We start from the raw sequence: 24,671 nt of genomic DNA on the forward strand, positions 1-24,671 counted from the left end.
GCCCCAATCAGCCGGTCTCTGTGGCACAGTTGTGAAAGGGTCAGTGTAGGGCTTAGGTGGGGGGACTCATTGCTCTATGCCACCTAATTACCCCCACTCCCCCATTAGGCAGACACAGGGCCAGTTGTATGGTTTTTGGGACCCCCCTGCAAACAATGTTTTGCTTTTTTTATTTCCTTCAAAGTGTCGGGACACGGAGCATAGCTCCACCCCTGACACCCGTGAAGCCCCATCCCCTGTGTTTTGATTGGCCCACAGGCCAAACAATCAAATACGATTGATGACCATCGATATGTAAAAATATCGATGGTTAACCATTGCATAGTTAAGCACTATCGATGGCCAGTTGCAGAATTGCCATCGATGGCAACCATTGATGTCAATGGCAACGATAGCCATCCCTAACTGGCAGTAATGAGCAATGCATAAGGCCCAGTATTCACACATTTGGTCCCGCCTCCAGAAATACTGCATTTGCTCCTGCTGCGTATTTGTGGTTTGTGTCTCTGTCCGCTAATGAGGTACGTCAGCATATTGGGCAGATGTCACCATGCAACAAAGAACTTCCCTGAGTTGGGCAATGAATATAATAATTTCTGCATCACGACTCCTGAGTGGTGTCTCGATAAGCAACTCTACCCGGTGGGTATATGAGGGTATGAAGAAGCAGCATGATGCTTGGGTAACCTGCTGTCATCATAAAAGTGTTTTTGAAGTAATAGTAAAAAAAAAGGATATATTGCATCTTAAAGAGTAAAGATGCTTAAAAAAAAAAATGTTTTAATAAAAATAAAATCTACTTGAAAGTATGAGCGCTGCATAGGAGACTCCTCCCCATACGCCACACAGAGAAATGTGGACTTTCAGAACAGAATTCATTCGTTTCAAAACAAGGAAACAAATCATTGTTGCATTTAATCGTCCCTTCTGTTCTCTGCTACAGAACAATTGATGCAAATTACCCATAAAAATGCAGCTACGAAGGCCCCAAATGGCGAGGAATCTGCATATGTGTGCCGGCATCTGTTATGATCTGTGGACCTGCGGAGAGGAGATAGATGACTGTTTAAAGGCCAGCTAAGCTTTCATTTGTAAGGAACATGGAGGGAATGTGGACTGCTCCATAATCACAGCCTTTCCCATGGTGCTTAGTACGGCTACTTTAGTACATATGCGATCAGTATGGAAGCGATGTGTGGCGGGATGTACCAAACTAGGGTGGTGATTCTGGTTGGTTTGCAAAAGCAAACTCCTTTAATGGACAAAATCATGCTGCACTGCAGGTGGGGCAGATGTAACATGTGCAGAGAGAGTTACATTTGGGTGAGTTATTTTGTTTCTGTGCAGGGTAAACTAGATTTCAGCTTGAACACACCTCACCCAAATATGTTTCTCTCTGCACCTGTTACATCTGCCCCATCTACAGTGCAGCATGGTTTGTCCATTTGCTTTTGCAAACCAACCAGAATCAAGCCTTAGGTTGGTACATACCACCCATTCAGTCAGACAGCTGGCAAACTTAGTTTGGGCACTTACATCTATGACATGCTGGGTGTAAACAATCTGCCTGAAAATGATGTCTCTTCTCCATATTTAGGTCTCAAATAAGCGCAATGTTTGGCCACACCCCCACCACATGATCACCAGCGTGCTAGCATCCTCTGCTCAGTCTGCATTCTCTTGTTGAGGCGCACATGCAATCTCCAGATAATCAGAAATGCTGTAACATTTGCTTCTGGTCTTTGAGAATCTGGCAATTATTATAAATAATTATCATTTACAGCATGTCATTTTTAATACCAAGCCACCAAACGCCACTCCCCTCCTACTGTATGCTCCTCCCAATTCACCAAACGCCACACCCCTCCTGCTGTATGCTCCTCCCAAATTCACCAAGCACCACCCCCCCTGCTGTATGCTCCTCCCAATTCACCAAACACCACACCCCTCCTGCTGTATGCTCCTCCCAAATTCACCAAACACCCCCCCCTGCTGTATGCTCCTCCCAATTTAAACATCACACCCCTCCTGCTGTATGCTCTTCCCAATTCACCAAACATCACACCCCTCCTGCTGTATGCTCCTCCCAATTCACCAAACACCACCCCCCCCTGCTGTATGCTCCTCCGAATTCACCAAACACCACTCCCCTCCTGCTGTATGCTTCTCCCAATTCACCAAATACCACACCCCTCCTGCTGTATGCTCCTCCCAATTCACCAAACATCACACCCCTCCTGCTGTATGCTCCTCCCAATTCACCAAACACCACACCCCTCCTGCTGTATGCCTCTCCCAATTCACCAAGCACCACACCCCTCCTGCTGTATGCTCCTCCCAATTCACCAAACACTGCACCCCTCCTGCTGTATGCCCCTCCCAATTCAACAAACACCGCACCCCTCCTGCTGTATGCCCCTCCCAATTCACCAAGCACCACACCCCTCCTGCTGTATGCCCCTCCCAATTCACCAAGCACCACACCCCTCCTGCTGTATGCCCCTCCCAATTCACCAAGCACAACACCCCTCCTGCTGTATGCTCCTCCCAATTCACTAAGCATCATTTTTTTATTGCTAAAATCTCCAGGTGGGGATAGATTCTGTACTGTAAGTTTCTAAGGGGCAATTACTGACGCCAAAGAATGTTAACTAGCTTATACAAAAAAAAAAAAAGGAAGAAATAATAAAATCCCCACACGTGAGGGACATACTCAGAAATACACACAATAGGAAAACATGGTCAAAAAGACACAAGCTCAATGTCGAAATTTAAATGGTTGACATGAAAAAAGGTTAGGGAAAAAAACTTAGGAAAAACATGAGTTTTTCCCAATTTTTTTATTAAATCCGACTTGTTCAAATGTTACCATACCGGTGGGCATAGAGGGAGAATAGCCCAAAGTATGGTGAAGGGACGCGGTACACTCATATGGTTTCCATGTCGACATATGCTGACATCAACACAAAAAAAAAAAACCTCAAGTTGAGTCTTCCTTTTCCGGTGTCAACCTTCTTTCTCTTGACCTTTTGCTTGTGTTAACCTTTTGACCATGTCTCATAATGTATGTCAACCTTTTTTTTTTTTTGCTGTGTCAACATTTTGCCTGTCGACCAGTAGTGGTTGACCAATTGACTTCGACACTGTTATGCCACACTCTGGTTTCGGAGAAGTGGACAGCGATGCCTACGTCATTGGGGCTCTTCCCAATCATTGAGTTTTGCCGTTGTCGCCATTGCTTCATTTGACATCTGATGGTGCCAGGAAAGAGTTACTCTGATGCCGACAGCAGGTTAGGGTTGTGCCACCTGTTGATGAATGCAGCGTACCTCTGCGGTCAGTGCCTCCTTCCTCCTACCTGATGCATCAAGCGACTCACCAACAGGATGAAGGCGGCTGATGCTTCTGGCTGAGAGGAGCAATGTGTGATCCCGGCTTTGTGCACATTACACGGGAGATGACAGATGGTTCCATACTGACCTCTGCCGGAAGGAAGGGTCTAAGTGCGGATTGTGCCAGGGCTGCCTTGTTCTCATGCTGTGCAGTGGGCAGGGATGTGGGATAGAGACTCTCTGTATCACAATGAAAGGCGGCTGTGTGTGCGGTGTGTCGGCACTGTACAATAATAACAATGCAGAAAGCAGATACAGAGAACACATGGAGAGAGAGGGACATAGAAATAATCCATTGCTCTCAGCCTGCTGGGAACGTGTATTCTGTACGGGGTAGCTGGGATTAGTAGGGGCAAGAGGCCCATGTCACGCATCCACCCGGGGTAGGAAGAATTGCAACCTATGTAAGAACAACAAATGCCCCCTACAGGGCAATCATAGCAATGACTACGTGAGGCTTTGTGGGGCTGTTTGCTATGGGTATGGATGAGAGGGTCAACAGTAATTAGGTCGACACATGAAAATGTGGACATTAATTAGGTTGACATTACCAAAAGTTTGACACAAGCAATAGGTCGCAATGAAAAAGGTTGACATGAGTTTTTCTCATGTTTTTTGTTGTCTATGTCGACATGTAATGTTACCTTACATAGGAAATATCTTTTTTTTTTGAATTTGTATAAATATAGATATCAGTTTGAAGTACAAACCTCACCCAAATCTAACTCTCTCTGCACCTGTTACATCTGCCCCACCTGCAGTGCAGCATGGTTTTGTCCATCTGGAAAAATTGGGTACTTGTTTCCTAGCACGGCCACAATCGTATGGATCGTGTCGGGAAAGGTAAAATATCGGGGGCATCGCGTCGGTCGGGACCATTAACATAGGTCCCGACGCGATGCCCCCGATTTTTCCATAGGCTTCAATGTTAAAAGATTTTTTAACATTGAAATCCTGAAAAAATTTGAAAAATGTGAAATGGGCCAATATGACCCATTTCACATTATAGATGTCCCCGTCGTCACCCCACGATAGACGCCAACCCAAAGCGTGGCGAGCGCAGCGAGCCCGCGAGGGGCGACGGTGCGCGTCCTCCGACCTTTTCATTCCCCTACTATCCACGTCGGCGTGGAGTTGAGAATAGAATAGTGTGGCGAGCCACCGAGCCCGAAGCGTGGCGAGCCCCGCGAGGGGACGCGTATAACTTCACAGGTATACGCGTCCGCTCGCCACGCTTCGGGCTCGGTGGCTCGCTGCGCTCGCCACACTATTCTATTCTCAACTCCACGCCGACGTGGATAGTAGGGGAATGAAAAGGTCGGAGGACGCGCACCGCCGCCGCTCGCCACGCTTCGGGTTGGCGTCTATCGTGGGGTGGGGTGTACGCCGTGACATTTGGGGGGGTTGGGAATATTTTACATTGAATCCAATGTAAAATCGGGTCCCAGGGACCCGATTTACATTTCATTAAAAAAAAAAAAAATCGGGTCCAAAATCGGTCGGTCGCATCGCATGCGACCAAATCGCATGCGATGCGATCGACCCGATTTTTCCGACACGACCACCCCGATGTAAATCGGTGTGGCCGTGCTAGGAAACAAGTACCAAAAATTGCAACCGGTGAGACTCAGACCCTAAGTACCACTCTAGACACTTAAGATTATCTTTAGAAGAAGATTAGCTTTCCAATATGGCTGTTTGGAATGAAAATCTGGAAATTTCCGGGAACAAATTACAATCGACCGTTTGCTCCCAAACGCTGGAAAATGGCCAAAAGCCGTCATCTGCATAAAGGCCCATACACCCTAGAAGATACTGGCATCAATCTCGATCAGAAAGGGGCTTCTGAAAGATATTGATGGCAATATTTTCTTGTGTGCATGCCTAATATCTGTAAAAAGGCGAGTCCTCAACCCAGGTAAAAAGAAGGGACGGACCCTTTAAGACGTACCAAAATCCCTGGTACTGTAGATGCGCATTCATGTGCATAACCTGGGATTTTGGACTATGTCTGAAAGGTGTATCTCTTTACACAGAAACATATAAAACTGTATTCCCTTACCTTGCATGGAAGCAGGAGTGTTCTAGATCAGTGGTCAGGGAACTCGGTCCTCATTACCCCACGCAGTGCATGTTTTGCAGGTCTTCTCACAGAATCACAAGTGAAATAATTAACTCCACCTGCGGACCTTATAATATGTGTCTGTGAGTAATTAGTACACCTGTGCACCTGCTGGGTTACCAGCAAAACATGCACTGTGTGGGGTAATGAGGACCGAGTTCCCTGACCACTGTTCTAGATAAAGTTACTGGCTTCATTTGCAAACAGAAATCAGAGCAGAGAATCAGGTTCAGCTCTAATGGTAACCTGGGTATTCATTGTAGTAGGTGGATGGGGGATGGGGGATTGGGGATTGGGTGGGTAGAGTCCAATTAAGGAGAGCACATGCATTGTATCTGCATTTAAGGATCATTTCATAGGCCATGTGCATAGATTTGTATGCATGTTATTTTCAAAGTGCGCCATCATTTAAACATAACTGCAGCGTTATACCGGTGTTACACCAAAGTGAAACAGAAGGACAGATAACAGCCACAACTCTGGCAACCAAAGGACTGGTTAGAGTGAGCTCACTTATCCTCATGACCAACTACTCCTGGCTGCTTAATCTGGATATTCAGCCATACTAACATCATTCTGACCTCTGACTTTATCACCACCAATGCTTGTATTTGCACTGTCTGTATTGAAAAAGCTCAGCTGTACCTCTAATGCCTCCCCCTGTCCTGCTCTTCCATGGATAGTAGGTGTCCCCGAAGATTCTATTCTTGGCCCTCTTCTTCTCTATCTCTACATGTCCTCTCTGGGGGCGGGATGTATCAATACTCGCATTTCCGTAGTGAAGTGGAGTCCTTTTTTTCGTGGAGTTTTCGCAGCCTTTTTGTGGAGATTTCCGCGTTATTCAGTCGGAATGATTTTGTTGGGGTTTTTTTGGTTTTTTTTTAGTGCGCATGCGCAATGACGTTTTTTGTTGTCATAATGCATATGACATTGCCCTAATATGCCACACTCCTCACCCACCTTTACCCTAATCCTATCTGGCACACACCTCATTCTAATGTGCCTCACACCTCAATGCCTCTTGCCTAGCCCTGATGATCTGTGCCTCACACCTTCCAAAACAAAACAATCTTGCCTCCCAGACAAGTACAATACATCCCACAAGCACAACCTGTTTTCAAGCTGACCAAATAAAACACTGGAATTACCTTATCATTTAATAAATTACCTGTCACAACTGCAGTTCGCCAGCAATACAAGGCGAATTATGTAAAAAAAAAGCTGAGCGCTGCGAGTGTTAATACATAACACAGAGCGTCAGCTGCAATAGACCTCTATGGTATCAGCTGCCGCGTCGGAAACTCCACGATAGTTCAAGCCGGCGGAGTTTTTTCAAGAACAAGAAAACAAAACTTTATTAATACATCAAGCGAACACTCTGCGGAAGCGAAAATAGGATGTCAGCGCAACGGTAAGCGTTGATACATCCCGCCCAAGGTGAGCTCATTCGCTCACTAGACTTCCACTATAACCTCTATGCTGATAATACCGGAATCTACAGCTCCTGCCCTGATCTCTCTCCCTCTATCCTCACTCATATCTCCAACTGTCTCTCTGCTGTCTACTCTTGGATGACCCAGCGCTTTAAAGACTAAGCTGACCTCTTCCCACCCTCCTGCATAAAACCCGACCATCTCTCATCCTAACCTTCTGTTTATACTCACTTCTTCCTCTTCTGTGTCACCCCTGTCTGTCTAACCCTCTCCTTTAGAATGTAAGCTCTCACGAGCAGGGCCCTTTCTCCTCATTCGCCTTTCTTAGATATATATCTCTGGCACCCTGATAACTGCTTTATTCTCCTGTCCCCTGATGGAACCATCCTTATTTACCATGTACTTGTCCTACATTCCCTTGTACTGTAATTTGTTATTTGTTAATTTGGCGCTGCAGCACCCTTGTGGCACTATATAAATAAAATATCAAATTTAGCGCCCCATAGTAACACACACTATTCTACAATTGTCCGCTCCATGTACTAGGTAGCTACTTAAGCCCATATACTGTATGGGGCTGTATATTACGCTGCTGCCCTGTGTATTGTATAGGGCTGTATATTATGCTGCTGCCCCATATACTGTAAATAAGCTGCGCTGCATGTAATCGCTCCGTGAACCCGGTGCTACGCCATCAGCAGAAAGCTTTTTTCTTTGTTTGGCCTCCAGGAGTTTTCATGTTGTATCCACTGAACTCGAGTCCTTAACAAAGCAAATAGCCGCTTTTTTTATTTCTATTTTATTATTTTGGAATGAAGGTCATGGGAGCCCCGTACTGCAAGGACTGACTGCTTTGATGCTAGCAGACTAGGAGGAAGTTTGGGAACAAAGGGCTGTAGCGGAAGGGTGCTGTGAGCCGTTGTCTCGCAACAGAAGGGAACTGACAAGGAGCGCCTGTCTCCAGCAGGGGGGATCCCATCAGCACTCAGTCTGCCTGCCACAATGCTTAGGATACCAGCAGCTAATATAGAAGAACAGGGTGAGGGGGAGAGCTCTGTCAGTCTGCGGTAGGTACTGGGGGGGGGGGTTCTGGATGATACAGTCACTAAGTAGACATCATATGGTTGAAATGCACCAGGTCGACATTGTCAAAACATCGACAATAGCACAGGGTCGACGCTGCAATAGTTGCTGCATAAAAATGTCCACATTTAGTTTTGCACAATTTTTTTTATTTTTGTTGGACTTTTTCAACTTTTTATATTCCACATGGACAAACACTGGGAATGGTAACTGGAAGAGTTTAATATAATACAGCTAATATAATTGGGGGTCTGTGTCGACATTTAAATTTCATGCCAACCTTTTAATGCACGTCGAATGCCGCGTCGACAGATATTATGTGCTGCACATAATATCTATCGAATTGTAGGAGCAGTCGCATGTGGTTTTTAACTACATGCGATTGCTCGAATACAATCCGGGGGTAGGGGGCGGAGAGGACACAATCAGCGTTGTGTGGTTTGGTGTGCGGGGGCCCTAGGGACCGCTGGCGGTGTACCTGTGTCTCGTATCAGGGGGCGGCGTAGTAGTGTAGCGCTAGCAGTAGCGCTTGCGGGAGTCAGTGGTGGTGGGAGAATTGTTTAAAATACTGGGCTGCACTGTGATTGGTTGAGGGAGCTCAGCCAATCACAGGCCAGCCCAATGTTTTACACAATTCTTCTACCACCGCTGACTCCCGCCGCCCGCAAGTGCTACTGCTAGCATACACTACTCCGCTGCCCCCTGCCCGCCCTCTTCCAGCACCCGATGTGCCATCGGAAGATGGCATTCGACATCGGGTGCTGACTTTTGCAAGCAAAAATGTGATCGGATGCGATGGACATCGTACTTCGATGTCACATCGAATCCCATCGCATAAGTGTATGGGCAGCATTACACCAGCAATCTGTGCGAGAACTGCGCCTGAATTTACTAAGATAGGAGTTCTATTGAAGATGAGTTGTTGCAATGGGCAACCAATCAGATTCAAGAATCTAGAAGGCGCTACATAAATTAGAAGGAGAAACATTTGGAACATCCCATCTTTAATAGACCTCTAATCTTCAAAAATAAACCCCTATGCCTTAAGAAGTTAGAATGCCGACACAGTTAATATGCTTTAACTAACATGACAACCATGTCTGCATTCTCCCAACCTCATAGTGACTGTCGGTATGCGAGTATTCACTGTTGACGCGCACATATAATGCCACTTGGTCCTTGCACCCACTCTATGCAGACAGGTACTGTAGTTCCTCGCCCACCCTAAGACCTATCTCTTTCTCTTGTTCCTGCAGGTCCCCGGAGACTACATTGTGCCTGGGATTCCGTCAGCCAGAGGAAGAAAGCCGGAACAGGTGGGCATTGTTCATTTAAATGCAGAGGTATAAAGCATGACTTTTCAGTGAAATAATTGTTTCAGGCCCTCAGACAATTACCATCCATGCTAATTAGAAACAGATTAATTCATCTAACCTAGCATGAGCTAAAAGAGACATCTGTTAGCTGAGAACGTTCACCCCCCCCCCCCCCCCCAAATGTAAATACAAAAAGGTTAAATGTGTTCCGCCTTTAAATCTCGGATATGTGTCGGAACATTAATAATTGAGAAGTATATTTTGCCCTATACACTGACATCTGCAGAAAGAGGAAGAAGAGGAAAATAATCATTTATATCTAGAACAAAAATGGAAAAGCAAGAGGCTGGTTATTCTATAATTATCTCCTAGGCACGGATGAGAGAATATATTGTTTCATGCTGTAATTTATGTCTTTATCCTACTATCGTACTTGGGGAATTAAAAATATTATTTTTGTATATAAAATGACTTGATAATAGCTTTAAACTAAGGGGGACGAAAATATGGTGAAATCTATAATTAACTGAATTAACAGGGTAGTTGCTGGATAATTTTAGGCTCCGTTCTTTGCGTCTGTATATTTCAGAATGGAATTCAGTGTTTCACCGGTCTTAGTAGCCGATGTTCCGGGTAACAAAGATTTACTGGGCAAAACATGGCACCCCTTAGGAGACGCATTTGGGAAAATCTCTGCTTAGTGTTGGTTGCAAATATCTGTCACAATTTACAGACCAGGCGGCAGGTCGCACGATTCAGGTCACCCCACAGGTGCACAGGGAGAGTTCACAAACATTTTCCAGAGCACAATGGTGATGCAATGTGATTGTCAGGAGGACGTTTTGTCACAAGGTCAGAATGAAAACAGCTGAGTTGTAATTGATTGGGTGAAGCTCTTTGTTCAGGAAAATAAAAATTCTTCATATAAGTTTTTGAGGGCTTTGAACCTTGGGTCAACAGTCATGAGGTTGACACAAACAAAAAAAAACAGAATGGTTGACACATTAAAAAGTTGAGTTTTTCATTTTGTTTAGTTTTTCATACCTTAGCATCCACGTGGACAGTGGCATAACCAAAAATTTTGCACATCCCTCTGCCAAAAAAAGTTTCTGGCTCCCTCATACATTAGTATGCTCATTGCCAGGTGTATGCTCATTGCCAGGTGTTTTATGCTCATTGCCAGGGGGTTACATGCTCGTTGCCATGTGTTTTATGCTAATTGCCAGAGGTTACTGCTTGTTGCCAGGGAGTTTTGTTTGTTGCTAAGTGGTTACATGCCTGTTTCCAGGTGTTTTTATGCCTATTGCTAGAAGTTTGTATGCTTGTTTCCAGGGCGTGTCATGCTCGTTGCCAGGGAGTGACATGCTCGTTGCCATGTGTTTTATGCTCATTGCAAGAGGTTACATGTTTGTTGCCATGGAGTTATGTTTGTTGCTAAGTGGTTAAATGCCTGTTGGCAGGTGTTTTATGCCTATTGCTAGAAGTTTGTATGCTTGTTGCCAGAGGTTTACATGCTCATTTCCATGAAGTTCCCCACTCACAGCACTCCAGCACTTCCGGGTAGCTCTATATGCGATGCTCTTCCCGGGCAGACGCAAGAGGTCCAGTTCCACCTCTAACATCTGTCTTCTCCAAAGCAGCAGACATTTTTGAAGGGCCGTTTTAGCAGATGGCATGTGGATGGCCAGATTGCATGGAATCGGCAGAGGACCTGCGCCTCCACATTGCCACCTCCCCTGCCACTACTGCATTGCCCTAGTTACACCCCTGTGTGTGGACAGTACAGTAAAGTTTGGCGAGCGCAGGCACCTAACTAAAGTGTGGCGAGCGCAGGCATGCTAACAAAAGCCATGCGAGGGGACGTGGTACACGCTTCGGGATTCCATGTTCTTAAATCTACTGATTGACACAACAAAAACATGAAAAACTCATGTCGACCGTTTCATATGTTGACCGTTACCACATAAAACATTTTTCTTGTGTCAACCTCTTTCATATGCTGCCTGTCTGCATGTCAACCTTTTGGGGTCGACTGAGATTTTGTTGACCTAACAACTGTTTTGGCGTTCACCCATTATTGGCGTTCTCTAGCGCAGTCTGCAAGGTCACACCCCCTCTCTCACGAGCCGCCAAGGAATATATCCTTCTATAATTACTACCTAAAAAAGGACTAAAGCAGCCCATACACGCTGCTATGAGGGCGTGCTTTCCGTGCTGTACTAGCACGGATCACATTGCATTGCATTGCCTGTGCATGCGTTGTGCATGCAATGCAATGCAATGTGATGAAACCTAAGTACAAAAAGTATGTGCAAGCACATACTTTTTGTACTTAGGTTTCATCACATTGCATCGCGTTGCATGCACAATGGATGCACATGCAATGCAATGCAATGTGATCCGTGCTAGTACAGCACGCCCAAAAGCAGCGTGTATGGGCTGCTTAAATTCCTCTTTCCTACTAATAAACATACAGTGCATCCTTATTTCCTCCAAGACTGTATCACTGGGCACATAGTACAGTGTGTATGTGGAAGGGTGGGGGTAACTAATGGTGCCCATACACGTTACAATTATTGTATACAGTATCGCATCTCATCGCATCTCATCGCATTTCGGTTTTGCGATGAGATCAGATGAGATCTAGTACAAAAAGTATGTGCTGCACATACTTTTTGTACTAGATCACATCTCATCTCATCTTATCGCAAAACCGAGATGCGATGAGATGCGATATTGTATACAATATTGTATACAATAATTGTAACGTGTATAGGCACCTTAAGTTATTGGAGGAGTAAGTGCAGCGTAGTGTTTTATTACCAATGTCAGAATAAATAAAATGCAGCCGACAATCGCACTTTTGTTAGTGTTAAGAGTTTATGTGATGTTGAGGAGGCAACTCTCCGGGATAAGATTTCTCCCCCGGGCTGTGCTATCTCGCATATGCGTCTGCTAAACAATCCTCATAGTTTATCTGATCTGCCGCTCATCGCTGGAACATTCGGGTGAGTTCTATTCAAAGGAAAATAAATACAAATAAATTGTTTTGGAAGTGCAGACATTCATGAGTACAGAGCAGCGATAGGATGACGCTATGCACAGTGAAGACATAATTCCTCCTCATTGCGTGTGCTGAATGCGTAGCCATGTAGACACTGTCATGCTGAGTAGTGCCCATCTACATGGCCAAACCTCACTTAAACATACGCTGGGATTTATATCTGTCAGAGTGCACTTTTTTGTAAAGGGGCAAGCATTTACAAGGCAAAACTATGCCTTGTTAAAAAAAAAAGTTTGGCAAGATCCCATGCAGTGCCACTGGAGTGTACTGGGGAAAAGAGAAGGAGGATGGGGGTGGTACTGCTCTGAGACCGCATAAGGGCCCCCTTCTTTTGAATTGCCTCTGACATTAAGGGTAAAGCCTGATCACTGCTGTTTTTGATGACTCATCTTTTTGGCCAAGAGGGCTGGATGTTGTTTTTTGCTTATATATTTTTCAGAATTACAAAAAAAAAGATAAAATATAACATCTTTCCATTGCAGAATTAGGGTGTATTTGTGTGTTCACGGTATATGACCAATAGCCCAATTGATTTTGCTTTTGCAACAGTAGACTGTGTGATTTTGGCTTGGGTTCCATCGCTGGTTCATTTACATTCCCTCCTGTAGTTGCACATCACTTATCTTTAGATATTTGCATTTCATTTATGATGTATCCAAAAGTAAAAAGACTGCCAGTACCTTTTACACCGATTGGCGAGTGACTTGCACAGGATATAAGGACGGACTGTCCATGATCATTTTTTATATATCTTTAATCTGTACAGTACGAGACCTTCTCATTAAATGATGTTCTTGCCCTACAAAGCCATCCCTGGGGGTTTGCACAGTTTCATATTAGCTAGTTCTGTATTTTATTTAAAATAGACAATTAATGTGAATTATAACAGATTTATGTATTTATTTAATAGGCACATGAATACTCTTGCTTGCCTAGATAAGAACTATGATTGACCTCAAACGCATTGTGCCAAAGGTTATTCAACATTTTGTATTTCTTGTATTTAATGGGTCAATGAGTGAGGGTTGGATGTAACCTCTGTGAGTTACAGTCTATTCCTATATTTATGGACAAGGGTCCTTACATAACAGCAGTGCTATTTTTCAGCAGGAACCAGCAGGAACTCAGTTCCTGAACCGCTAATTAAATATGACATCTTCAGGAACTGAAAATCTACTTTTCCATAAGATGAATTTGATTTTAAAGTAATCCTTGAGTGCCTTTGTTTCTAAATGTATACAACAACCCTCTCTCCCCCTCTCTATTATATATATTTTTTTTATTTAATTGATCCACCATCAGAACTGGAGTTCCTGGACCTATTTTTCCAGAAAAATAATAGGTACTTGTTTCCTAGTACGGCGCCCACTACTCCATTTATGTAGTGGGCTATTCAGGGTAAGGAAATCGCATCGCATCGCATGCCGTCAATGGCATAAGATGAGATGGGATGCGATTTTTTTTATCCCATCCTATCTTTAATACATGTAAAAGATAGGATGCCCCACCCCCCCCCCACTATCCACGACACCCCGAAGCGTGGCGAGCGGCGGCGGAACGCATCCTCCGACTTTTTCATTACCCCACTATCCACGTCGGCGTGGAGTTGATTTCATATAGTGTGGCGAGCGCATTAAGCCACCGAGCCCGAAGTGTGGCGAACGCCTGCGGAATCCATGTTAAGTAATCCGCGACCCCTCGTGGGGCGTGCTGCGCTCGCCATGCTCCGGGCTCGGTGGCTCGCTGCGGCCGCTACACTATATAGAATCAACTCCATGCTGACGTGGATAGTGGGGTAATGAAAAAGTCGGAGGATGCGTTCCGCCGCCCCTCGCCATGCTTCGGGATGGCTTGGACAGTGGGGGGGGTGCATTAGACATATAAAAAAAAAATTGCATCGCGATGCTATGCGATTTCCTTATGGTGCTGTACGTAGAGAATCTGGGCGCCGTGCTAGGAAACTAAATAAGTACCAAATAATACTGCATAACAGTAACCACAGAATGTAGGGACTCATCACACTGAATAAACAAAACACCTAAAGGCACACCTAAAGTCTGGTTGACTCAGTATGATGCGCATAATGCCCACCCTGCCGCCGTATTCCCTTGCATCCATGTGAGTGCCACCCTGACAGTGTAGGTCGGCGAAGGCACCCTCACAGATGCCCTGCACATTTGCATATGAGAATTTGTGCATGCTCAGGGCAGAAACATCAGTCCTCTGTGCGAACACGTGGGGGGCCGATCAAATTAGAATCTGAGCCAAAAGACTTGGGCAATCCCTACCATTTTGAGCATCCACCCATTTAAGAAATACCACCCAAAGGCATTTCTGTGATCTGCTGATTAGTATTCAGAAGGACTTCACTACCTACAGGTCAAACTTTTCTAAAACTGGACATTACCACCAAAAACAAGAGCCCGTGATCTCCAGTAGGCAAATTTGATGTACACCTTGATTTATACTAGTGTTGTGGTTGGGACCATCCTGAGTGCAATGCAACCAGTGGCACTACCCTGGGCACAAAGCAGAGGGCATTGTGGACATGGCCACTGTGGTACCTGTGCTCTGTAGGGAGGATTGAATCAGGCACTCAGTAGCCTGTCCAACAATGGTGCCTGATGTGGGTGTGGTATAGATCAGACAAAGACAATGTCCAGATGGACAGCAAAATGTTGACATGTACAAGACAAACATTAACAATAATATGTCGGGGAAAAGATCAACACATGACAAAAGGAAGATATGAGTTTTGGGGTCAATGTTGATACCTGAGTACTTAGTCCCCCAAATAATGCACTGCGCTAATCTTACAGATTGCACTTGTAGAAGTGGTTAAGAGAACAGAATGTGGGGTACACGCTGTTATACCATAGGGGACATCCAGGGTAACACCAGCGCACCTACACTGTACAGAACAATCCGCCTTTGGTGTACAGACGCTTCACACAACATTTTGTTCTCAGCGAGCAAAAAACATTATTTCAATGCCAGATTATATTTTGTGACTAAGGGCCTTATTCTAGTTCACTCTTTCTGACAAAATCCTTCTTAGATGGACAAAACCATGTTTACTGCAGGGGGGCAGATGTAAAATGTGCAGAGAGAATTAGATTTGGGTAAATTATTTTGTTTCTGTGCAGGGAAAATACTGACTGCTTTATTTTTACACTACAATATAGATCTCACTTTGAAGTAAAACCCCACCCAAATCTAATTATCTCTGCACAAGTAACATCTGCCCCCCCCCCCCCCCCCCCCCCCCTGCAGTGCACATGGTTTTATCCTTCGTAAGGTGCGTACACACGGGGGCGATTTTGTGTAATATCAAGGGAAATATGGTCGCTAAGCGACCATATTGCCCACGATGGGAGTGTGCACCGGCGATATATCGCCGGTGTACGCACTCCAGTTTTTACCCCTGTAGTGATTGCTGGTCACAGGAACATGCTCCTGCGACCAGCTGATTACCACTGCCGGGCTCCCCCCCCCCCCGGCAGTTTATTTTTCATCAGCGACCATCTCTGGTCGCTGATGAAAAGGAGAAACTGAGCAATATATTGTTTAGCCATATATTGCTCAGCAATATATGGCTGAGCAATATATCTCCCCCGTGTGTACAGGGCTTAAGAAGGATTTTGTCAGAAAGAGTGAACAAGAATAAGGCTTCACAAGTGAAGTTTTTAGTTGAGGAACAAACCAGTTGCGCCAATGGTTGCATTATTTAAAGTTATTGATTAATTGACTTTTTTTTTTTTTTGCTTTGCAAGAGTCTGTTATGCAAAATAAATTTTTAATTATTAAAAGTTTTATTATTCTGGATCAAGATGGACACCAAAAAATTAGCATCAATGTTGACCTAGTGCATGTCGACATTGACACAAATTAGCCACTAACCAAATGATGACATGGCAGTGGTCAATACATGAAAAGGTCAGGACATGTTTTTTCACAATTTTGGGACTTTTTCATGCTTTCTCATCCACGTGGAACTGGCCTGAAGCATCGCAGATGAAGTGAGGGTAGGCACTACACCAGGCATGTCCAAACTATGGCCCTCCAGCTGTTGTGAATCTACAAGTCCCATCATGGCCTGCCACAGTTTTGATATAAGGGAATGCTAAAACTATGGCAAGGCATACTGGGATGTGTAGTTTCACAACAGCTGGAGGGCCACAGTTTGGACATGCCTGCACTACACTAATTGGGGGTCCACGTGTTAACACGTTGACACACCAAAAAAAGTGAAAAACTCATGTTGAGCTTTTGTTAGTGTCAACTTTCTGTCAATGTCGATCAAGTGCACGTCAACCTTTTGTCAATGTTGACCACATACATGTTGACCTTTTTGTGTCGACCTATTTAGTGTCTACTGAGACGACTGTCAGTGAGATATAGCACGCCTATTTTGGAGAATAAAAAAGTTAATAAAATACTTGATTTGTTTGAGAGCATGATGATGATAATAAATTATAATAACACCTCCAAGCATACAGTTTCTTGAATCTGTTTTAAAATAATTAGTTACAGCATCTACATTTTTTTTTTTTATTGTCTATCGTATGAAGTCCATGGCGTTCGTTTGTGTTCATCTCAGTACATAGAGTAATTGCAATTACCATTCATGAGACAGCACATGTAAGGCTGCAGTCGAGCTGGATTTGGCGCCTCCCAGGATTTACTCAGTCCTGCAAAACACCACGGGTTTACATCAGGAAGAAACAATTGAATTAGCGGCACGATCGCCCCAGGAGATGAGGGTGACCGGAGGCAAATGCTAATGTTACAGTACATAACCCGTACACAATAAAATACGTACGTTAATGAAGTGTCATATATCGTAGACATAAGACAGTCTTTATTATTAATAAGTAATTAAGTCGTAATTAACATGTAAAATACAATTAAATACAGCAGCAAATACAAAATAAAGTGCTAATTAAGTTCAATTAAATACAAACATCCTTTGATTTCCCTATTAAAAATCAAATGGGAATCTGCTTTCCTGCTGCGGACTGCATGCAAATAATATCACACAAATAATGATACGAGACCGCAGTCATTTTTATACTATGTGGAGGGATCCAGGGCGCTCTCAACCAATCAGAAGTGTTGGTGAGTATTGTACACCAGGGTCTGGGCACCGTCTTAACAGCATTGTAGTCATAATTTTACCCTGCAGAGGCCCTGCAATATCTCTACATGTGTTTCCATACATTAAAGGGCTGTCCATTGGAGGATAGCTCCTTCAATGCATCAGCATGCCGGTAGCCATTCACTTTCTGACTGCAGATTGTGAGGAAAGTATAGAATATCGCACTCTGATGTGTCACCACCACCCATCCCTGCTCGGAGGCTCCTAGAACTGTGGGGCCATAGCCAGCTGCCCAGCATTCCTATACATCAAAAACAGAAGAAGCGATAATTCATTTCTACTGTCACGCTCCTTCAGAACCCCAATCTTTTTGTCAGTCCGTGCCTAGATTTGGGGTCCTGCAGATCCACCTGAAACTCTCAGCAATGTCTCAAAATAAAATATCGCCCATATGGGCCAGGATCTACAATAGTTAACATGCTACACTCCTTCCCCGGGTGAATCTGTGCTGATATGCACATATACCATTGCATGACGTGGTAAATAGGTTCCCCCAGGCAAGAGTTCGCATTACAGGATCCTCACCTTATCTGATCCTGCTTGTATTTCTATTTGGTTTTGCTACTGTATCTATTTCTGCTACTCTTTGCTCCAGGATTGGGAAATCGGTGGACGGAGGGACAACCCCCCTTCTGCCGCCTCCTGCTAGGCTGTTGGTTTTGAAAAGGATTTTACACTTCACCAGATAACAGCAGATGAGCCGGATCTTTATGTGCTTTGAGAACAATTGGGGATCTGATGGAAAAGGTGCATCAAAAACTGAGCTAAGGAAATATCACATGAGACTGTATAGTCATGCATACAATGGACCTTTGGGCACCTAGTCCTGCTCATAATACCAATCAACGTGTTTACGTTTGTTCTGTTAAATCAGCATTTAAAATAAAGTGACTATATTAGTCTACACGACCCTAATAAAATTGGGGTTTTTTTGTTGAAGATTTCCTTGCACTTTACTTGTTTACATCCTACTTGTACGGTCATGGTCCATGGCTTTTAGAACATCTGCAGGAAATGACGGTGGCAAGGCACTAATCAATGAACTATTATATATTCCATAAAACATTGGGAAGCTATCATCAGTAAGTGGGTTATAATGTGGCAAAACAGGAACATTGCAAGTCCAGGATGTCCCACCAAAACTCAAGGCTAGAGAAGGTGAACACTCATAAGAGACGCTACCAGGAGGTCTACAGTGACTTATGGCAAGGACAGGTCACTGCTTGGATGTGACAATGATATTCTGTACACTGCACATCTGGGGAATGGGGTAGAACGTCAAGACAGGCGCCATTTCTCGTAAAGAATAAAAATAACCAAGGTGGTCTAAATTTGATGAGCCTTCAACTTATTTCGTGGGTGCAGGCTCTAATTGTGTGACTTCCAAAGAACTTGTTCAAAAAGACACTGCTATAATTAAAGAATAAAAGAAATGTTAGTTTATGGAATAATCAGGTTTTTATTTTCACTTTTATTCCTGGAAAATTATCAATTTTGCCTCAAACCAGAGCTATTATCATGTTCAAAGACCACATAGTTTGGTTCATTTATTGGGTTTCAAATTCCATCCGAACTGTTTTAGATGGTTTTGTTTCTGTGTGGGACGGGATGTGTGAGGCCATATTTTACATTGATAAGTGAACTCTCTGTGCTGTCCTAATAGATGTGCAAATAAGCAGTAACAGATGATAATGTCATGTAGATGATATGCAAACCAATTCCGCTCCTGTTTACTTAAAGCAAATTATTGATTGCTGCAAAAGATGTAGATGGTGAATTGGGTTTAGTCGGTCATACATTTTAATGAATTGATCAGAATTAATGTGGGGTTCAAAAGTTTCTGTATTCCGCTTCTAAACAAATGTTGATTTAGTACTAAAGCTTGTCATTAAATTCTACTGGCGTATTTAAATATTATATCTTCTAGAACAAATTTAAGGCTCCCACTGCCATAATTAGCCGGGCAAATATAGTAGACACCGTCACCGTATCTGTTTTTGCTAATATAGAATCAGTAAAATTCACAGATTAAGGATTAATCAGCATTGCACCCCCAAGAGGCACTTACAGTGTGTGGCCACTCACCCGATTGTGGAGTAGGAGCCCAACTGTACATCACAGTGGTGGCATCTGGAAGGCAGTTCAAATTAGGCCTCTTTTGATTGGATGGGTCAGGACATTCCAGGTGACTTTGGTTCATTAGGTCAACAGTGAAAAGGTTGACAATGTGTAAGTCAGTCCAGACAGCGGGATCTGTGTTTATGTAAAATTGGGCGTTTGTGGGCAGGTTGTGGATGGCAACAAAGTCCTTTACACGGAACCTCATGACGCTTCATAATCAATAACTGTTGTAAGTGGATCAGTGCATTGAAGTCTTGGTGGATTTGATCTAGAGATGTTCCCCACTTATTATTTATTACTTCACCAATGTGATACCAAATTTGGACTCAATTCGACTCAGAACCCTTAAGTTCGAATGTGTTTGTATTTCAGGAAAACCAAATGTCACATCTATCTAATTATGGCTTTAGCTTATTACAGAAACTTCTGACATCAGGATTTTTGGTAAATATGGACGCTGAAGATGGGGTTTGGAGGATGGTCAGCCAGGTAGAGAAACATCCACCATAAGATCATATGGACCCTGAAGCTGGGCTTTGGGGGATGGTCAGCCAGGCGGAGAAACATCCACCATAAGATCATATGGACCCTGAAGCTGGGCTTTGGGGGATGGTCAGCCAGGCGGAGAAATGTCCACCATAAAATCATGTGCCTGCAAATGAACAGAAGGGATTTTCCTTACCAGACGCTAGGAACGGACAGGTTGTCAGCCTATGTTATTAAGTGACAGACAAGCTTTAAGGTAGACAAATGTAAAATGATGCGATTCAGTCATAACATATATACCTACAATATACACGTTTAATGGACTGTGAATCTTTTCTGTAGAAATATTTAGGCATAATTTCAGAGAATTGACTCCCAACTACACACAATGCCAATCACAGCCAGCTAGGTAATATAATACAATGAGAACAGACCTGGGGGATAAAACTATGGATTTGCATTTCTATAATCCCAGATTTAGGACTGATTTATATCCGATTTTGGGCACTAGTTTATTAAAATTAAATTTTGGAGAGGCAAATAATTTATCTTCTGGCTACGTATATGCAAATCCCAGTCAGTGCGATAACAGCACAGAGCAAATCCTTGTACTACTGTACATAGTGTCTCATGTTGGTGTTATTAGGAAGAAATCCAATCCGAAATTTATTTAGGGGTAAAGCCATCAGATTTGATGTACCACTGAGTATCCCGACCATACCAATTTTTGCCAGTATATCTGTGCACCTCTATGAGAGGTAAAATGATTGATGCATGGTTCCTGTGAGGGGCACCTGTTTACCAGCTGGATATATGTGTATAATACATACAGTGCAGGCTTCATTGTCTAGCAAGGATCAGAACTTGTCATTCCCCAAGTAATGGCATTATAGGGTGGCTTGCTGGGACCACTAGTCCCCCTGTATAATATGATTTTAGTTTACTAACTGATTGCTATCAACTCTGCACTCACAGCCCAGGAGTGTGGTAGATAGCCCCAGGCTCAAGATCAGGGGTACACTAAAGGGACACTACTTTTCTTGTGGGGTCCCTGCTTCTCCAGGAATCCCTAACATTGGTTGACTATTGGGGGGGGGGGGGGGGCTAATGTTTTGGCTGAGGTGAGCCCCATGTATAAATATCTTCAGTACTGTTAGGCGTAATGTTCGGGACAGAGAACCAAAAAAAAAACATTCTGACAACGTTGACATTTCATCAAAGTGAATGCAAAGTGTTGCATCACAATCATGTTGACATGTTCAGTGTCCACATATTAATTGTGTCATGTTGACATTCTGATTGCCAACCGAATACTCCAAAATAGTGTCAGTACGCAGACTGTGGGGGTTATTCTGATTCACTCTGAAAGGCACAATCCCTCTCTAATGGACAAAACCATGTACACTGCAGGTGGGGCAGATGTAACATGTGCAGAGAGAGTTACATTTTGGTGTTTTATTGTTCCTGTGCAGGGTAAATGCTGGCTGAATTATTTTTACACTGCAATATAGAGATATCAGTTTGAAGTACACCCCCGACCCAAATCTAACTCTCTCTGCACATGTTACATCAGCCCCACCTGCAGTGCATATGGTTTTGTCCATTAGAGAGTGATTAGGCCTTTCTGAGTGAATCAGAATTAGCCCCTGTGCTTCAGCTGGGTAACCCCATGTAAACTTATTTCCATTAAGAGCAGAGTAAAGACAGGGAAATCTGCCACAGATACACTGAGTATCTAGCGATGTATTTCTTTGTGGTAGCTTCGGATAACTAATGATCTTTACAAATGGTTCTCCATGACCCTCTCCGACACATTCTCCTGTGTACACCCACACCAAGGGTATCCCAGAACCGGGCTCCGAGGGAGCCAACAGCCTGGTGCTGCAAGAGTTAATCGTGCAATACTGTAGCAACTTGTATCCAAGGTCAGAATCCACTTTCTACAGTATTCATCAAATCTTTGGTTATCTTCCATCTGTTCCGTCATGCGATGGATTGATTTGTACTGCAGCAGAGACATTTACGCAGATAAGACCGAAAGATCCAGGGGGTGTGTTGTAAGCGGCATTAGTGCTCCGAGATCCAGCGAACGCTATTCCCTCAAGTGTTTTGTCTTTTACTTTTGTTGCTTTGATTTGTGTTGCCACAAAGGGGAATTGTCACAATTATCTTGCTTCCTTTGATGTAAGTTCCTAAACCAGAAGTGAAGAACTGAGATTGTTCCATGCCATTATTATGTGTGCGTGTGAAGCAGCTCCTCGTTGTCAGCGATTTAAAGGACAGTCGCCATCTAAGCATGAAACAAATCCATCTATCTAAAATACGTCCAGTTCCTGTATATTTTGCTCAGGAACTTTGTCATTAACTTTCATGATGCCGACTCGTTATCATGCACTGGCGGATGGGGGTGATCCTGGATAATAACATTGCCTTACATAATGGCAGCACCCCTACATCGCCAAATAAGTGCGCAGCCAAGCATCGAGCCTAATTGGACTGAACCCTAAATATTTGGTAGAGGTTTGGGGCATAGTAAAAATTGCACCCAATAATAAACATTTTTGTTTGACCGAATGTCGAGATGTAAAGTGAACTTAAGCTGTAAATACACCTTACTGCATCTGCCATGGTCCCCAATAGATAGACTGTAGGGGTCTTCACCCCATTTCTGTGTAACCTCCAACCTCTTGCCTCACGCCTTGACCATCTCTGCTTTGCTTACATCCAGGGCCGACGCCACCATTAGCAGCTTTAGGCACTTGCAGCCACTTTAACCAACCCCCCCCCCCCCCCCCGATAATGTGAGCAGCTCCCTCTCTCTCCCCAGCCCCCCCCCCCCCCCCCCATGGAGCGATGCTGCAGCCATCACCGCATCTCAAACCACCCACCCTGGAGCCAGACGCTGCTCCCCCTCTCTCTCTTCCTCCCCGCCCCCCATGTGAAGCGACACATCTCCCGCCGCTGCCAAGCCCCCAGGAAGTGACGCTGCCGCCATGCTGGAGCGAAGTGGTGGCGGAGTCCACTTCACCCCCCCCCTGCTGTGGAGCGAAGCACCTGGGCGCTCCCCCAGCCTGAGGCGCACTGCTTACATCCTGCCCTCAGGCCACCACCCGCTTGCTTGCACCACCCGCTTGCTTGCATATCATTTGTCTGTTGCCCCTTCCCACTACATTGTTAGCTCCTCAGAGCAGCAAGGATGTTACGGCATAGAGGGGAGGGTCTATGCCACTGAAGCGAACGAGATAAGGCGTGCGCATGCTCCGCCCACACCACCCACACAGCTCTTCATCTTACTGTCCACTCGTCAGTGGTACAGGCTCTTAACGAAGACCCTGTACTGGTAAGAGGATTTTGATAAATTACCAATAAAATACATTTCTAATCATTACCAGATGCGAGAATCAAAAATGATAGTTTACGTGGCCCCCAACACCATTGATGATAACTAGGGCCCATAGAGGTTTATTCCTTTCCAGGTTTATGGGGGGAAATTGCTGACAGTCATTTCTGCATAACCAAAAATTTTTATTGGGTAATTCTCAAGTACAGTACATTACTAATTTTAGTACATATTTTACAAGAAATAATGTGCTACCTCCAAAAAACTTAACAGAATGACACAACATATTTTGAATTATTCAGTAATATGCACAAGATAAATTGGTACTTATGTAGTAACTGGGCTTCCGATTTTGAAATCGGGTCCATCGCATCGCATCGCACCCGACCAAATCGCATGCGATGCGATGCGATGCGATGGACCCGATTTTTCCATAGGATTCAATGTTAAAATGGACTGAGTCCATTTCAACATGGAATTCAATGGGAAAAGGGGTCCTTTTCATACCCCTACTATCCAAGTGGGCATGGAGTTGGATATAAACCTGTGGCGAGCGTAGCGAGCCACCGAGCCCGAAGCGTGGCGAGCGTAGCGAGCCCCGCGAGGGGACACAGAATACCGTCCCCTCGCGGGGCTCGCTTCGCTCGCCACGCTTCGGGCTCGGTGGCTCGCTACGCTCGCCACAGGTTTATATCCAACTCCATGCCCACTTGGATAGTAGGGGTATGAAAAGGACCCTTTTTCCCATTGAATTCCATGTTAAAATGGACTCAGTCCATTTTAACATTGAATCCTATGGAAAAATCGGGTCATCGCATCGCATTGCATCGTATCGCATCGTATGCGATGCGATGCGATATCGCATCGCATCGCATCTGATTGTATGCCTTAACTTAAGGCATACAATCAAAAAATCGGCAGCCCAGATACTACATAAGTACCGATAAATTGTTTTAACAGTAAACCAAAAAGCCTATAGACCATTATTAAGCCATACTGTACATCTCTCTGCTTAAGTGCAGTAGCAAACGCAGGATTTTCAGAAGGGGGTTTCCAGAGGGGCGGAGCAAAGCACGGAGATGGACGCTTAGGTGACCCAGTATATGCCAGGTCAGTTAAAGTATTATAGATAGACCAAATGTATATAAATTATAAT

The 24,671-nt window shown here is 44.3% G+C and overlaps 1 protein-coding gene across 5 annotated transcripts in view; it reads left to right on the top strand.

Annotated features, from left to right (window-relative positions):
* LRRC4C (leucine rich repeat containing 4C) overlaps window positions 1–24,671 on the top strand; it is a 641,462-nt gene that overhangs the window by 175,641 nt on the left and 441,150 nt on the right. For 3 of the 5 annotated variants that reach the window (XM_083163825.1, XM_083163823.1, XM_083163828.1), the window contains exon 2: window positions 9,287–9,346. The exons of 1 other annotated variant lie outside the window; for it this stretch is intronic. The gene's annotated coding sequence lies outside the window, so the exon portion shown is untranslated. Of the gene's footprint in view, window positions 1–9,286; window positions 9,374–24,671 lie in introns of all 5 variants that reach the window. One more of the 5 variants, XM_083163824.1, reaches the window with a different exon arrangement.

This window comes from Crinia signifera, chromosome 11, assembly GCF_055691185.1.
Source record: "Crinia signifera chromosome 11, ASM5569118v1, whole genome shotgun sequence".
Lineage (NCBI taxonomy): Eukaryota > Metazoa > Chordata > Amphibia > Anura > Myobatrachidae > Crinia > Crinia signifera.